The 18,386-nt window shown below is 34.1% G+C and overlaps 1 long non-coding RNA gene across 1 annotated transcript; it reads right to left on the minus strand.

The window, feature by feature from the left end:
• Positions 1-2,510: 2,510 nt before the first annotated feature.
• On the minus strand, positions 2,511-18,148 carry LOC130540727 (uncharacterized). Its single transcript, XR_008954721.2, has 4 exons — positions 18,067-18,148; positions 7,474-7,538; positions 4,903-4,992; positions 2,511-2,930 (listed from the first exon to the last, which is right to left on the minus strand). It is a non-coding gene; the product is annotated as an uncharacterized LOC130540727 (long non-coding RNA).
• Between the last annotated feature and the right edge of the window lie 238 nt (positions 18,149-18,386).

The following is an 18,386-nucleotide window of genomic DNA, read 5'->3' on the forward strand; positions in this document are numbered from 1 at the left end:
TGCTACCACAACAAGTCTATGTTTATCCAGATATTAAGAGGAAGTGGAAAAAGTACATAGAATTGGATAAGGGTGGAGTGATAAGGGTCCAGAAGTAAATCCCTTCACAGAGGAGCTCGGTATCAGTTGTGGCCCAGATGTTATAAGAAATGCTGAGCTTAGCAACTTCACAGACAATATAGAGAAAACTGACAGCCCTAGTTTTCTCACTAATGTCACTGTGTGCTTCATTTTACTTTGTGATGAGGGAGCTTCATTAATCAAAATTTCCTGCATCAATGTAGATGTCCTCAGATGTAGATTTGATAGATAACCTCTTTAATAGTGAGAATGGATATATCAAATATAACACATTTCTTTTGGCACCAAGCCATAAACAAAGTCAATGGTATTGGCTCATTGATGTCTCTGAGCACATAAAAACTAGGGATGGTTTTAGTATATTTGGAAGTTAAGCTAGAGGTCATTAACAAAAAAAAGAGCTGGTATGAAGATGACAGCATCTGTGTTTTCCAAAGAGAGATTTTTGTGCTTTCTTTCATTTTTGTCAGAACCATTATAAAACTACCCTTTAAAAAAGTCTATAACTCTGCCCTTGTACTTCATCTAAGCCATTCTCTAACTCCACATAAGATATCCTGCCTTCTTCATCGCAATGAGCAGTTAATGCTCCATGTCTAATTGGACAACTACATTGTCAAATTTGCTTCCACTCAGATGTATAACATCAAAAACTACAATTGGTGAGGTTCACAATTTTGATTTTGATCACTAATTCTGTGTCAGGAAAGGCAGTATTTTTTTTGCAGTAATTCTGATGCATGCATTAGTCCCTTTTATTGCAGTGGGGTGTATCTTTGCAGGAATATGTAGATCCAAGATCAGGGCCAACAGCATTTCCTTTTGACATGTTTTCTAAGAAAAGATGGATCTTTTTCTTATTGAATAAATATTTAGATACTTGCCATGAATGCAATAATTGCCAAAAAACAAAAGAATATAGATATGTTCCTTTCTATGACTCTTGCTGGGGGTAGTAAATTTAAAAGATGGAATCCTCAGTCTTACAAACCTGAAACTCCTTCCAGAAGCATTTCACAGTATGCCTGACTTATATTAGTAACCTATGACAGGATGCTTAGCTATTTCAAAGGCACAGCTTTGACTAAAATACTATCTTAATGTAAGCATTTTAAAATGTTAAATCCCTACCACATGCAAAGCACTGTGCTTAATATTTTAAAAGTCGAGTAGTATTATCCCAATATTACAGATGAAGAAAGCATAAAATAAGTAACTGGTAGACCCAAATTAATATTTAGATTCATATAATACCAAATACTCTACTTTTTTGTCTATAAACTCCTACCTCCCTCTATGTGTATTTGTGTCTCCATCTAGACATCAAACATAGTGTCCTGCCTTAGTTAGTAGATATCCTGTGTACTCTCCACTAGAAACTTTCTTTTAACAAGGACATGAGCTGTTTAGGTTCAGCAGAAAGTGCCATAATGGATGACACGAAGATGAAGAAAAGAGGCTTCGTGTATGGAAGTTACACTATGTGCATTTGGTTTTTTTTTTTTTAATCAAGTACAGAGAATTTCAGAACAGTATGCATCAACACAGTGATATGTATGATTTTATATGTGTTTAATTACTTTTGTCATAAATTCTGGGTTTTGTTTTTGTTTTTTGTTTTCTGAGATGGAGTCTCACTCTGTCACCCAGGCTAGAGTGCAGTGGCATGATCTCAGCTCACTGCAACCTCTGCCTCCCAGGTTAGAGCAATTCTCCTGCCTCAGCCTCCCAAGTAGCTGGGACTACAGGCACGTGCCACCACACCCGGCTAAATTTTTTATTTTTTAGTAGAGACAGGGTTTCACCGTGTTAGCCAGCATGATCTCAATCTCCTGACCTCGTGATCCACCCGCCTCGGCAAATTCTGTATTTTTAATCGTATAATATCTCATCCTGGAATGCCTGAGATGGTCGCTGGATTTAGTTTAACTCCCTTTCTTTCTGAGCCATATCATTCTGTTCCAAAGAATTCAACCCAAGTTCAATACTAGCATTCTGCAAGTAACCCAAAATGTGGAGTAAGATATGATATATTATATTATTTTATATTATGTATGTCATATCACATCACATTATGTCATATCATATCATATTATTATTCTTTTCAATGTCATGATTTTAATACTGTCTTAAAATAAATAAGGATGCAGATTTAACTGGTTGCATATTTTTAGATCTCAACAGTTTTATACTGTAAGGTATTATGTCAGGTAATGAAGTGCCTGAGATTGCTGCTATAGGTGCTTTATATTGGAGTTACTACTTTCTGAATTTAAAAATGAGAGAACATTATGACTTCATTAGAAGAAAATAGCATTATTTCTTAATTATTGATAGATTTTTCTTTATTTCCAGTTTTGTTCAATTATGTTTCAGTTAATCTCATTATACATAGAGATGTTTGCCTCCTTCAATTGCATTTAGACTTACAGAATTACAATAATACAAGTTCTTAACATTCATAGAAAATATGCCAAGTTTTCTAAACCTTTTCTTATACATACACCCACATCTTTCTTATTTGAGTCTTTGTGCATAAACTACAATAACAGACTGTATGTTCACGTCTCTCCCTAGTTCAAAAGAAAACATCAGGCACAGAAGGCAGCATATGACTGAGTCCTTCTGGCTCTTACAGGCTTCAAATACACTTTTACAAGTGCCCTCCATAATAAATGTGAACTTCAAGCTTCATACAGGTATTGATTTAACCTGCAGAGACATATCAAAGTAAATATAATTTAACAATTGACCAACATGTTATCCTCTTTTCCAAGCGGGTGTGTTTTTTGTTAATGTCAATGTTTTTGCAGAATTGTTTTTCAGAAAACAATGTTTTTCTCTGTTCTCTGAAGCAAAGAAAAAATAAAAATTTTATAAATTTTTTAATCCAAAAAATGTCATTCCAATCAGTCAATGCCCAACTCTTATGTTCTTATATTCATGAACCAGCTGTCTTTATTTCATCAATTACAATTTATATCTGGCTTTGGTGATTGTTAATCCATGCTGTCATAATCAAGGCCACTGTAGACAGAGGAACTTATACTATCACTAAGAGCTTTGGGATTTTAATTTTTTTCTTTTATTTGTTATGAAATGACACATATAGGGCATTTTGATTCTACAAAAACATCTTGTAGATAAATGCTTATTGCTACTCAGACATTATCAGCATTTAACAGAAATGAATTCTAGACACAGTGCTTTGAAGTAATTAGCCAATTCAGTAATCTGCAGAAGCAGAAAATAGATGAGTACCTAAGGGTGAGTGGCCAACATTTGAGATACTAAGCATTTCTCTTTTGAAATGCACAATCTATATTTAATATGGGAAATAAACTAAAATTAATCACTGCCAATACAACTGTTAGGGAAGACAAGAACTCATTAAAAGGTAGAGAATTGTATCCTTGTATAAAACCTTCATGGTTAGTATAATTCCTATAGATAACCATAAAGACATACCGATGGGAGTAACCATTTTAAATAATTCTTGTTAAACACTTCAAATATTAACCAATAAACACAAAATTACTATAGCATGCCTGATCGTTCTTACTCTTTTTGAAATGTGCAAAGAGAGAAAACAGGGTTTTCTCTGTGCTCATGATTATTGACATTCTTTTTGGAGTACAAAAGAAGAGAACACGAATATGAAGAGGCAAGAGGGTTTAAGAAATAACCTAGTGCAAAAATGATTTAAACGTAAGTAAAGGAAAATTAGTCTGTTGGATCATGGGTAGTAAAGTTTCATCATATAAAGAAGACTCAGAGAGAGACTAGTGTCATGGCAACAAAGCAAAGCATTTCATAAGAGAATTTTATTATCAAAATTCTAAGTGATCGAAGCAAAGAATGAAATGTGATCTTTGGATATAAAGTTTGGAGATTAGCTGGGTTGTACATATAGCACTGAGAGCAGAAAAGAATTGGAATTTAAGAGAGTCACATTTTTTTTCTATATGTCAGGCATGATCAAAAGAAGTGGGGCATTACCTAGAAAGGATTAAGAGTAAACGATAATATTTATTCTTGATGATGTTGCTGTTGTTGCCTGGGTTGTTAAATATGAAAGACACTTTGGCATAAGGCCTCTACATTGTAAGTTCTTTATGAATGTTATTGTATTGATGTTTACAACCTCACAGGCAGCTACAGGACAGGGCATTTTGAAATATTGCAATGGAGAAATGAGAAATGGTGAGAGGTGAAGCCAGCTGGACTTCCTGGGTCGAGTGGGGACTTGGAGAACTTTTCTGTCTAGCTAGAGGATTGTAAATGCAGCAGTCAGCACTCTGTAAAAACACACCAATCAGTGCTCTGTGTCTAGCTAAAGGATTGTAAATGCAACAATCAGCACTCTGTAAAATGAACCAATCAGCACTCTGTAAAATGGACCAATCAGCAGGATGTGGGCAGGGCCAAATAAGGGAATAAAAGCTGGCCACCAGAGCCAGGAGCGCAACCCACTCCGGTCCCCTTCCACTCTGTGGAAGGTTTGTTCTTTCAGTCTTCACAATACATCTTGCTGCTGCTCCCTCTTTGGATCTGTACTACCTTTATGAGCTGTAACACTCACTGTGAAGGCATGCGGCTTCACTCCTGAAGTCAGTCAGACCACGAACCCACCTGCGGGGGGAACAAACAACTTCAGACACGCCACCTTTAAGAGCTGTAACACTCACTGTGAAGGTCTGTGGTTTCATTCCTGAAGTCAGCGAGACCATGAACCCACTGGAAGGAAGGAACTCTGGACACATCTGAACGTCTGAAGGAACAAACTCCAGACACACCATCTCTAAGAACTGTAACACTCACCACGAGAATCCACAGCTTCATTCTTGACGTCAGCGAGACAAAGAACCCACCGGAAGGAACCAATTCTGGGCACAATGGTACAGAAAATTCCTAGAATAGCAAGAAAAGGATTCATTGAGATAACATCAAAAGTTGAGGGAAATGCAAGCAGTTTGAGAGGAATGCAATACATCTTTCATGAGGGTTATAGATAGAATTCCAAGAGTAATACCGTGTAAAATAAGGGGGTATATATCTGTCATAAGAGGTTTTAATTTTGGAAGAGATTTGTAGAACAAAATGAGGCAAAGTCCAGAGGAAACTTGTTTTCTTAATTTGTTTGGATGGAAGTGAATTAAATACTTTTTGTTTGTTTAAGAGGACGTACCCAGGAGAATAGGAAACTTACAAAATTGTTGGAAATGTGATTCTGGTGCCCATTATGTCACACTCTTGTGTTGTTTCTCTGAGAGTTGCACTAAGAAAGTTCAAATACCTGTTGGCTTCCATTCTAACAGGTATTTGTTATGTAGACTAAATTCGAATGTAGACTAAATTCGGGCTGATAACGAGAAGTAGGTTCGTGAACACATTCTACTTTCTGTTTCGTTTTGTGCTAAGGTTTTTACAGAAAGCTTAAGTGCTTCTACATATTTTAAAGGACATTTAGTAAATGAGATATAAAGAGAGTGTTGTCTCAGTTCAGAGGGGTTGCCATGGAAAGAAGCATAGTTATTTTGCATTTGCAAAGGCAAGTTGCAGGAATTAGTATGTATAGTTGGGTAGTTGGATATGGGTAGAAATTTTGGCCTGACAAACTAATATATCTTGCAGTTGAAGTAATTTTGTGACATTATTTCTAACTTTTACTTTTAAATTAAACTAATTTTGTGCTATAGAGAGGTTAGAAGGAGTGCTACAAGCAATATGATCATATATATGTATGAATTTTGCATTACACAGAGGTTCCTGACCAAGGGGAGTAAAGGAGATGGAATGAAGCTTGTGTGCTGTACTTCAAGTCATGCATCCAGTACCATTTTCCTGCACATAAAGCGCTGTCTATTCATTAAGATTTCTAGTTGCAGAGCTGGATCCATCCATAAAAAGAACCATTTTTCTAATTTATAGAAAGATGTCTCATGGCCTAGAAACAGGCCTTGAGCAAGAGCAAGCCCTGCCTTTCTCATATAGAATATATACTGTTTTCTTATATGTAGCCTCTTTCTTCAAATTTGATAATTATTATGAATCAATTTTATTACTTTGTTAAATATTATATTGTGCTTAAATTATATAATACGATTTTTAAATGAATAAATAAATTTTAAATATATTTTAATAGATAAAGTAATATGAAAGTATAAAGTATCAACAAAAGACAAATAAAATAATAAGAGAAAAAGTTAAAAACTGAACTAGAACATTACTAGGAAATATTAGGTATATGAATATATAAGAAGAAAAGAGTCAATGTTTACTACATTATTGATAGTCATGTTTACACGTTTTAAAAAATCAGATAAGTACACTGAAAATATATCCACCTTTTACCTCTCAATTAAAAAAATTAGATCTGTTAAAGGGAGTTTTAAAATGAATGAAATGACACATACAGACAAATGATGCAAAGTCTGTAACATTTCCCGGCAACAGTGAGCAAGAGGTGTCTAGAGATGAAATACACTTACTCTCTTCTATTTCTTCCCATATTATCAAAACTAGGCCCTTGGCACTTGAGATCCTCATGTTGGAGGTACCCAGCAAAGAAGCCTTTATGCCCTATCTTTTCTTCTTGTGCATTTCCAAGTTGCATCTGTGCATTTAGAATGGTAAGGAATTGCTCTTAGGGGTGTGGTGGAGAGGAGCTAATTAAATATTTCCAGGATATGTGAGGTGATCAGCCTCCTAGCCCAAGAACTTTCTAAAGCTAATACTTAGGCTAAAATACAATGCAAATTTAGTGCCTTATCATTTTTAAGATGCCTTCAATAAACTATTTTAAAAAGGCAATATTGTGATTTTAAGGTATCTTTTAAATATTCTAAAATAACTTACCTCCACATAGTTTAGCCCTCAGAGAGTAGTGTCACGATATCGAAAATGTGTGTCGAAAAAGTTAAATTGACAAAGCTATCTGTCATGCAGAGTCAAAAAGCTGAGGAGAAAATATTTCTAGGTATTCATGGTATTAAATGGAAGCTATTAGCTTGAGTAGAATTTTAGTTGTTTTGAAAAATCAATTCCTTGCATGCTTTTTTAATTGATGAAAATCATTTTGTACACCTACTCAATAAAACAAATTACTAATAATTATAAATAATTTAATTAATATTATTTATATGTATATTTGCATAATAACTTTTAAAATGCTAAAAGAGAAATATTTTGTTTAGAATTATATTACTCTTATGAGACTGAAAAACTGAAATTCAGCCCTGGCTTATTATTTCATCAACAATAAATATCTACCCTTATCTCTGCAATTTTCATAAGATTATCTGTGCAATTCTTTTTAATTACAATATTCATCCATTGCTATGTGGCTACTTTACTTCTAATTAGCTTTATTTGAAAAAGCCAGTTACATACCATTCAGTTTCTTTCATTCACTATTTAATCACGACAGATTCTCAGGAAGCCAAGAGACAGATACTCTATAATAAAAATAGCAAAAACAATAAAGTTCATGCCTTGAGAGTATATTTGTTTTTTCAGTATGTTGTTAGATCTATGTATTATTTTGTTATTTTTAATTTTTAAGATACTTTGTAGGCTGGGCACGGTGGCTCATGCCTGTAATCCCAGCACTTTGGGGGCCGAGACGGGCGGATCACGAGGTCAGGAGATCGAGACCATCCTGGCTAACACGGTGAAACCCCATCTCTACTAAAAATACAAAAAATTAGCCGGGCGTGTTGGCGGGCACCTGTAGTCCCAGCTACTCGGGAGGCTGAGGCAGGAGAATGGCGTGAACCCGGGAGGTGGAGCTTGCAGTGAGCTCAGATCGCGCCACTGCACTCCAGCCTAGGGGACAGAGCGAGACTCCGTCTCCAAAAAAAGATACTTTGTAAATGTTTTTGCTCATATTGTAGACAATATAATGTATTCCATATGGCTGGCTGTTACATTTATTTTGTTGCATTGAAAAATTAAAGCAATAAGATATTATTAGTGTTGTACAGATAATAAAAAAATACATCAACCATCATCATAATAGTCATCAACAATAGCACATTGAGCTTCTAAAATTACACGGTGTCCTGCTGGCATACAATAAACCAAATTATATAGCCTGGTCCTCGGCACTCTAAAATGTGATCACTGACAAATGCGTGCCCTTTTAAACCTACCAACAAACGTGAAAATAAACCAACTTTTAGAACACAAATAAATACTAATAATTATCACCAGTTAAAAAATATTTGAGTACGTTAGAATTATTCATTACTCCAGAATTGAAAACAACTGAAGTCAAAAGCCTTTGCCATTCCATCTTTATGAACTTCTTAATTAACTTTATGAATTCCTCAATTAATTTTACTGGTCATTTTGGGATAAAGAAGGCAAAAAGATTGCATAAACGATAGGAAGTGCTGTACATTTCTTTTCCATTCAGTTAAAATGGTGTCTGATTATCAAATAAAACCTGCACCTCACAAATCTCTCAAGAAATCTTTTTTTCCACGTATCTCTTGCAATTGAAAGAACAAAAGCCATGCTCACACATTCTCCTGCATGAGGAATAACTGGTTTATTTGGCTTGTCAGGGCCTTTGAAAGAAGCTGAGTGCTTAGGAAGGTAAATAATGAACATATATTGCAAACCTAAGGTATCTTGATAAGTGAATGCTTTTGTTGACTAATGCTGTTTCAAATGTGAAGTTGGGTATTCAAAACTTATGAAATAGTCCAGCAATGTTGACTTAAGGAGATGAGGTATATATTCTGCTAACCTTAACAGCAGACTTCATTTATTAAGATTTAGTGAGCTATAACTAGTGTAAAAAAATGAACATTCATGTTATATATTTATTTCAACCCTTTCAAGTCAAAGAAGCTAGGTAATGTGTAGATTTAAAAATATGTTTTCAGCTCACGTGCCCATGGGGCAACAGAGAACTAAGTAAATTTACCCACTCTTCTACCTAATCTTTAACATATGCTATTGCTTGGAAAATGAAGTCTTGTAAGAGGACATTGTCTAAACAAAAAATGGCATTTAAAAATGTAGTAAAAATCCCTACCTTGAGAGATTTAAGGAAAAATTAATCAAATACATATATATATATTAACCTAGCTCACGTCTTGTACATTATAGATACTCAAAAACTAGTAATCTTCTTGCTTTTTCACATTCTTTTCACAAGCCAACTAGTTCAATTACATTAGTAATAATCAAGTAACTTATAATTCATAAAAAAGCAGAATACTGTTAGAAATAATCTGTGTATCATTGCATTATTGCACAAAAGTCCGTTTCTTTAAAAACATAATTCCTAATTAATGTATTTGAGTTTTTACTATTTTCTAATATAGAGCACTATAACTCACATTTTTCAAATAAAATTCATGTAAATTGAATAGAATTTTACAGAGGAAGTTAAATGGTATGTATTTTTATGTTAACAGAGAAATGTGTTCCAAATTGGTACCTAATTTTAAATATCCTTTGTCCAATAAAAATAATAATGTCCCCTCTATCATTTTATTCAGATGCAAAATAGTTAATAAAAGCAAAACAGCAATAGCAGGCAGTAAAACAAAAATTAGTGCCAAGAAAATAGAAAGACAAGATAGCCACAAGTTATATGTAAGTAGAAAATTGTATTGGAGGAAAGCAAACTTCCTGAGGGGCTTCATCAATGAAGACTTTGTGGAGAAAGTAAGCTTTGACTTGATATTATGCAAAGATTAGGAATCTTCGTTGGTTTTTAGCAAGCATCTAATCTAAGGAAGTGACACAAATGAGAATGCTCTAGGATAAATGCAGCACAAGGTTTACTGAAGAATATCAGTTGAATAAGAATGAGCAAAAGGATGACAGACAAGAATACAAAAGATGCCATTGCTTAAGTGTTCTTAAATGACTAAAGTGAAGAAATGTGGGAGTTTACATGATAATTTTATTCAGATGCTTTCAACATTTTTGTATTGTTATCCATAAAAGATTCATAGTTGTCATTATATTATGATTTGTCATTTTTCTTTTGTTTATTTTTTATTTTAATCTATATTGGCAAATTATAATTGTTTATGAGGTACAAAGTGATGCTATGATATATGTATACAACGTAAAATTAACATATCCTAATGAACATATCCTTCACCTCAAATACTTATAGTTTACTCTTCTTGTCTAAAAAACATTATTTATAAATAGTCATTCTGGGCATTATTAAACAAGGATGCTTTTAGTGCCTGGATCATGGTTCTCAGAACAAGGGTATGTAACCCTAATGAAAGGAACCCACATAGTGAGCTAAAAGTCGATAGATTATGGGAGATACAATTATGAATGCTATATAAATTATCTTCCTGGACAATGGACTGAAAACATAAAACCAGGAAGAACGCATATTGATGATACCTCATGTAGATATTTCACATAAGAAATGTCATTTGTTTCCAATCTAGTAGAACATAGCTTTGCTATGTCTTAAGTGGACTCACAGATGGTCTTCTTTACCTTAGAGAATGGGCTACATTTCAGGGTCAGTCCTTCATCATGCAGGCTCAGCACACGTTATTGTTAGTTTTAAAAATCAGATTGTTTCAGAACCAGATACATGAAAGTAAGACAGACACATAAAAGCAGCACATCAATATTAATATGTAATAAACCCAAATAAATTGAATTGTATTTCTGTCACCATTACCAGATGACCTGTGCTGGCATCCCTAGTACATTCTTACTCTGTATACTGTTTTACTTTGGAATCTAAGTTGTTTAACATAGAATTAGTCCAATGAAACCTTTTTAACATAAGTGTAGCCTTTCATTCCTAAATATGTGCTATGCCCTTTACCTTTGTAGGTTTCCATTCCTGCCCATGCCCTCTTGAACACTGGCATTAATATTTGCAGTGTTACAATAAAGTCGGACAGGCACAGGATCTCTTTCCGGTTAGCTTACACAACTTTAGGTAATGGCGTATCTTTTGAATGTTAGCCATAATGTTTTCATTTGTTTCCATTCTTTCTTTATTCTTTGGAAGGAGGCTCACGTCAAATACCAAAAACAGCTGAAAAAAAGCAGACAGGGAATCATGTGTGTTCATACTACATACCATCTGAATCATTAGGAAAATCAATTAAAATTTCATAAATCATTTTAACAAATATGTATTATTTCTAATGTGATAGGCAACATGATTGTAACTACAATTAGAATGAGCATGGTACAGCTTCTGTCTTCAAGGAGATTATTGGTTAAAGGATACTCCTTAGTTTCCTTTAAGTTCGCCTAATTCTCAATTGCCTCATTCATGTAATTGCCATTTTGCCATATTGACCACTTATTGTCATATTTAACAATGATAAATTCTCATTTACTTTTTTGATAACTTATAGGCCTAGGAACATAGATTACACATAAGAGTCTTTTAATTGTTGCAATGTTGTAATGAGATTCTTAAACTTAAATATTACATAATATGTTTAAAGGAATCAATATTAAATCAGGGATAAATGTAATTTAATTATAATTGCATGAAATAAATGTTTATATTATTTGTTTTTATTATTAGGAAGATGTGTGAGGGATATTTATAATATGTGTTCATGCAATTTTAAGTTATTTTTATTAAGAAAGCAATAACTCTGTGTTAAATATATCAATGTTCAATTATATTTTAAAAACAGGCTAGGCACGGTGTTGCATGTCTGCAATCCCAGCACTTTGGGAGGCTGAGGCAAGGAGATCACCTGAGTTAAAGAGTTTGAGACTAGCCTGGCAAAAATGGTGAAATACCGTCTCTACTAAAAATACAAAAATTAGCTGGGCATTGTGGAACATGCCTGTAATCCCAGCTACTTGGGAGGCTGAGGCAGGATAATTGCTTGAACCGAGGAGGCAGAGGTTGCAGTGAGCTGAGATGGTGCCACTGTACTCTAGCCTGGGTGACAGAGCAAGATTCTGTTTCAAAAAGAAGAACAAAACAAAAACAAACAAAAATCTACAAAGAAATTCTACCCATTTTTGCTTAGAGCATCCTCATTTTATATCAGCATTTTTGTATGCTGCAAAATATCACTCAACATGTTGTATTACTAGTGTCATTTTATACTGTCGAATCTATAAAAGGCTTTTTGTAACTATTTCTATTGCTCTACAATATCTACCAAAATATAGCTTTTAATATGTGTTATTTGATTAATATAATTTAAAAAATACCTATAGTATATTAAAGATTCTTTTTGACTTCTGGACCACATTGGTGAACAATAAACCAAGTGCAAAAATTTACCGGTCTAATCAAAAAAAGGAATAGACAAATTTCAATCTGATAACTATCCTGAGCACTAGCACACAGATTCCTAAAGTGACACATAGGAATGAGAACTAACTCAATCCAGAAAGGTCTTTTAAAATGTTATAGAAATATGTGACTGAGCACAGTGGCTCACGCCTGTAATTCCAGCATTTTGGGAGGCCAAGGCACACAGATCACTTGAGGAGAAAAAATTAGCTGGGTATAGTGGCACAGGTTTTAAATCTCAGCTACTAGGGAGGCTGAGCCACAAGAATCACTCAAACCCAGGAGGCAGAGGTTGCAGTGATCAAGATTCTGTCCCACCTGCCTCCTCCCCAAAAAAAGCCAGGCAAGGAAAAAGCAAAACTCCCCCAGGTAGATAAAAGCACCAAAATTGAGAGATAAGAGTTATGTGAATATTCTGTAGAATTATGAGATACTTATTTTATATACTTGTTATTTTAACCTATATTCTTAATCTCTATCACTTAACAAAATGCCTAGTTCTTAAAATATTTTAACCAATGATCATGGATCAAAAATTTGTCAAAAGAATAAAAATAAGATAGATGTCGTTTTTGCATTTTACATATTGAATGACATTAGATTTGATACACTATGCACTGATATCCTAAAACTTTCTCTGATTATTCAATATGTAAGTAAAATATTTAAGCTGTGGAATTGTTTTCAGATAGTATATTTTGTGAATTTCCTAAGCACTTCCTATTTATACATAATGTATTGGGTAATTTTAATATTCTATTACATTTTGCTACAGTTCATAAAGTAAATAGACCTTTTATCTTTTTTCTTTTGCCCATCAATGGAAAAAGCCTAGGTAGATTTTCAACATATTTGGGTAATATGTTTTAATTGATCTCAGAACCCTCTATGACAGACCCACAGCCAACATCATACTGAATGGGGAAAAGCTGGAAGCATTCTTCTTGAAAACCAGTACAAGACAAGGATGCCATCTCTCACCACTCCTATTTAACATAGTATTAGAAGTCTTGGCCAGAACAATTAGGCAAGAGAAAGACAGAAAGGATGTCCAGATAGTAAGAGAGGAAGTCAAACTATCCCTGTTTGCAGATGACATGATTCTATATCTAGAAAACGCCATAGTCTGAGCCCAAAAGCTTCTTAAGCTGATAAACAACTTCAGCAAGTCTCAGAATACAAAAATTGCTAGCATTCCTATACAGCAAAAACAACCAAGCCGAGAGCCAAATCAGGAATTCAATCTCATTCACAATTGCCCAAAAAGAATAAAATATTTAGGAATACAGCTAACCAGGAGGGTGAAAGATCTCTACAATGAGAACTGTAAAACACTGCTTAAGGAAATCAGAGATGACACAAACAAATTTTTTAAAAATTCTTTGCTCCTGGATAGAAAGATATCCTATACATATCATTAAAATGGTCATACTACCTAAAGCAGTTTATAGACTCAATGCTATTCCTATCAAACTACCAATGATATTCTTCATAGTACCAGAAAAAAAAACTATTTTAAAATTCATATATAATAAAAAAAGAGCCCAAATAGCCAAGACAATCAAGAAAAAAGAACAAAGCTGGTGGCATCTTGTTACCCAACTTCAAACTATATCACAGGGCTACACTAACTAAAACAGCATGGTACTAGTACAAAAACAGACACATAGATAAATGGAACAGAATAGAGGCCTAGAAATAAGTCCACACACCTACAACCATCTGATCTTCCACAAAGCTGACAAATACAAGAAACGGGGAAAAGACTCCCTATTCAATAAATAGTGTTGGGTTAACTGGCTAGCTACATGCAGAAGATTAAAACTGAAGCCATTTCTTACATCATGTACAAAAATCAGCACAAGATGGATTTAATACTTAAATGTAAAACCCAAAACTATAAAAATGCTAGAAGACAACCTACATCGTATCATTCAGGACACAGAGACAGGCAAAGAGTTATGACAAAGACACCAAAGAGCAATTGCAAAAAAAAGCAAAAAATTGACAAATGGGATCTAATTAAACTTAAGAGCTTCTGCACAGCAAATGAAACTATCAACAGAGTAAACAGACAACGTACTGTGTGGGAGAAAATATTTGCAGCTATGCCTCTGACGAAGTTCTAATATAGCATCTATAAGGAACTTAAATTTACAAATAACAAAAGAAAACACGTTAAAAAGTGGGCAGAGGAAATGAACAGACACTTCTCTAAAGAAGACATACATTGGCCAAAAAGCATATGAAAAGAAGCTGAATATCACTTATTATTAGAGAAATGCAAATCAAAACCACAATGAGATACCATCTCACACCTGTCAGAATGGCTAATAGTAAAAACTCAAAAAATAACATATGCTGGCAAGTGGCAATGTTGTGGAGAAAAGAGAACAAGTATACACTGTTGGTGGGCGTGTACATTAGTTCATCCATTGTGGAAGACAGTGTGGCGATTCCTCAAAGTGCTAAAAACAGAACTACCATTCAACCCAGCCATCTTATTACTGGATTTATATCCAGAGGAATATAAATCATTTCACCATAAAGACACATGTATGTGTATGTTCACTGCAGCACTGTTCACAATAGCAAACAAATAGAATCAATCTCAATGCCCATCAGTGACAGATTGGATGAAGAAAATGTGATACATGTGCACCATGGTATACTATGCTGCCATAAAAAATGAGATTGTGTCTTTTCTGGGAACATGGATGGAATTGAAGGCCCTTATTTTTAGCAAACTAATACAGAAACAGAAAACAAATCGTGCATGTTCTCACTTACGAATGGAAGCTAAATCATGACAGCTCATGAAGACAAAGAAGGGAACAACAGATACTGGGGCCTCCTTGAGGGTGGAGGTGGGAGGAGGGAGAGGAACAGGAAAAATAGCTATTGAGTACTAAGCTTAGTACCTGGGTGACGAAATAATCTGTACAACAAACCTCCTTGACATGAGTTTACCTACATACAACAAACCTGGACATGTACCCCCAAATCTAAAATAAGAGTTAAAAAATATAAAATAACTAAAATGAAAAAATGATCTTATTTAAACATATGTTTTAAGGTATATGGAAAATTTATTTTGGGTGCTCCATGTGGCAGCTCAAAGGTAGAGGCAGTCATCCTACTCAATTGCTAAAAAATGATTTACAGGAAAAGACTTGTGTCAGATGACCAGGAAATTTACCCATATGTGTTAACATTTTGTGAACAGAGAAAATCAACATGGGTTTTGTAACATGAACCCCAAATCAAAAGACACAAGGGCAAATTCCTCTAGATTTCAGATATTGATGAATTTTTATAGTTGTTTCTCAAATAGGCAACTTTACTACAGCAATTTCCAAGTTTCCTAGTAACAGGGAACTTATATATTTATCTGTGGTTGATTATTCCCTATAGGCAATCCTAGAGGATGGTTTCTAGCTACTTTGTTAAAGAGAGAAAAAATTAAAATTATTTGTTCTTTTGGAGAAAAATAAAAATGTTACAAATTTGATTAAATTGAAACCAATTTGTAAATAATTAATGGTGTAAAAAGCTGCTAAATGTTATGTTCAAATGAAACATTCATAGAACTTCAACTATCTGCTTTGTATTAGGTATTAAGAAAAGACAAAAACTAAAGATAATATCTACAGTGTAAATGCTGTTTATTTTGTAATTGAGATCAATTGTGATTCAAATTTCTCTTAGGAAAAAATCTGTAATTTGATGAGCATTCACTCCATTTTTTAGAAATTTATCTTTGAGAATACACTGCACATAAGTGAAAATTTTCCTCTAGTTCATTGACATATATATCAAGTAGAACATTGGCATGGATGAACAAAACCACAAATAAGAGGCCCAGCTTGACGGAAGCTGCTAAAATACTGATTTTACTTGGAAGATGTGGCCTGCATGCTGTTTTGAATTAAGTGCCAGGGACACTACATGGCAAGATAGTTTTCATTTTAGATGTTAGTTATTTCTTTAGTCATGAAGTGGCATTTGTACTGTAACAGAATTTGTGATGAATTTGTATTCCAAAAATTTACATCTCCGGGGGAATGCTGCAATTTGCTAGTTGTTAGACATTAGATAAAGCATAGCACATTTTGATTCTGTCTTCACCTGTGTAAAGTGGCATACTCATACCTACTATGTTAAAAAGCTACTAAAATAATTCAATAAAATAATTATAGAAAGGCATGAAGGAAATGCAAAATGCTATCTGCTAGCATCTCAAATTATGTTCTTGCTTGCTCTTCTCCAATTAACTGGACGCCTCACTGTTCTTTGAATATCTCAGGCTATGTACAGCAGGGCTTTAAGCACTTGTTTTTCTTCTGCTTCAAATCAAAACTCCTCATCCAGATATTTACTCCAAAGTCATTTTCTCAATGTTGCATTTTTTGGTCACGCTACCTAAGATTGCAACCCACATGTGTGACACCCCACCCTCCCTCATACACATTCCCTGTCCATATTTCACGTTTCAATTTTACTTTTAGCATTTGCTATTCTTTAATATACTAAATATTCTATTTATTCATCTTCACTCTCCCCAGTTGGAAAGTAAGCATCATGAAAGTAGTAAATTTTGTGTGCTTGTTGATGGTCACATACCACTGTCTACAGCAGTGCCAGTTAGGTGGTAAAATCTAGGTATTTTATTCAGAAATGAATGAATGCTATAAGGGTGGTAAATTTTCCTGTTATTAAAAGTGGGGAAAAAAGAAATTCAAATATGTTATACAAGGATCTACTCCTTTTTGTTTTTATGTGTTTATAAGGAAAAAGTGGAGGACATTAATTAATGAAGGAAAGCAGAGATAATTTTAGTAGCCAAGTGAGAATGACAAATTTTATTTTTGTCATGCTGTCCTCACTATTGCTAGCAGTTTCCTAGAGCACTCAACTGAAGAAATTCATCATCCTGGTTCAGACAAAATGACTTTATTCAATTAAAATACCCGCCTTGGGTCTGGGGGTCAAATAAGTAAGAATTTTGTGTGACACATTTGGCATTCCCACAAGTAAAGAATTTCAGAAAATTTTAGCGGTAGACATTTGGCAATATCTTGAGAGTGATTACTCGATTTAACATAATCCATCCAGGTCATTCAAGAGCTAGTCTCTTAGGGTCTTTAACCCAGTGTCAATTCCAATATCCCTTTGGAGAAAGATCTCTCCTAACCCACTGCTCACATCAAAGTCTTTTAGGGCCCCTAGAGTTTCCATAGGACAGTGTAAAAAAGATATTTAATCAACAACACAGCTTATTAAATAAAAAGTAGTTGACCTAATGAAGATTGTGTATTCTCAGAATGCACATAGAGTTTGGGAACACTTAAGGAGTTTATGCAGTTAGATGTTGTGAAATAGAGACAATACCCAGGGCAAGAATTAGCTTTCTGTAGAGTTAGACATTTGTTTATGGAATTTTGTTTATTTTAAAAATGAAGGCTTGACAAACTGAGAGAAACTATTTGCAAAAGATATATCTGATAAAGGTCTGTTATCCAAAATATACAAAAACTCTCAAAACTCAATAAGAAGAAAGGAACAACCTGATATTTAAAAAAGTAGACAAAAGATCTAAACAGATATCTCACCAAAGAAAGTACAAGTTGACAAATAAACATATAAAATATCATACATCATTAGGGAAATGCAAATTAAAACAATATTAAGATGTCACTACATACCCATTATAATGGCCTAAATTTCAAACTCTGACAATACCAAATGATGGCGAGCAGGTGAAACAATAGGAACTCTCATTCATTGCTGGTGGGAACAAAAAATGGTACAGCCATTTTGGAAGACATTTTGGTAATTTCTTGCAAAACTGAATATACTTTTACCGTGCAAACCAGCAATCATGCTACTTGATATTTACTCATATGACTTGAAATTGTATGTGCACACAAACACTGCACAATGGTGTTTATAGCAGCTTTTTCCTAATTGTCAAAATTTGTAAGCAGCTAAGATCCTTCAAAGAGTGAATGGATAAATAAGCTGC

This window comes from Pan paniscus, chromosome 14, assembly GCF_029289425.2.
Source record: "Pan paniscus chromosome 14, NHGRI_mPanPan1-v2.0_pri, whole genome shotgun sequence".
NCBI lineage: Eukaryota > Metazoa > Chordata > Mammalia > Primates > Hominidae > Pan > Pan paniscus.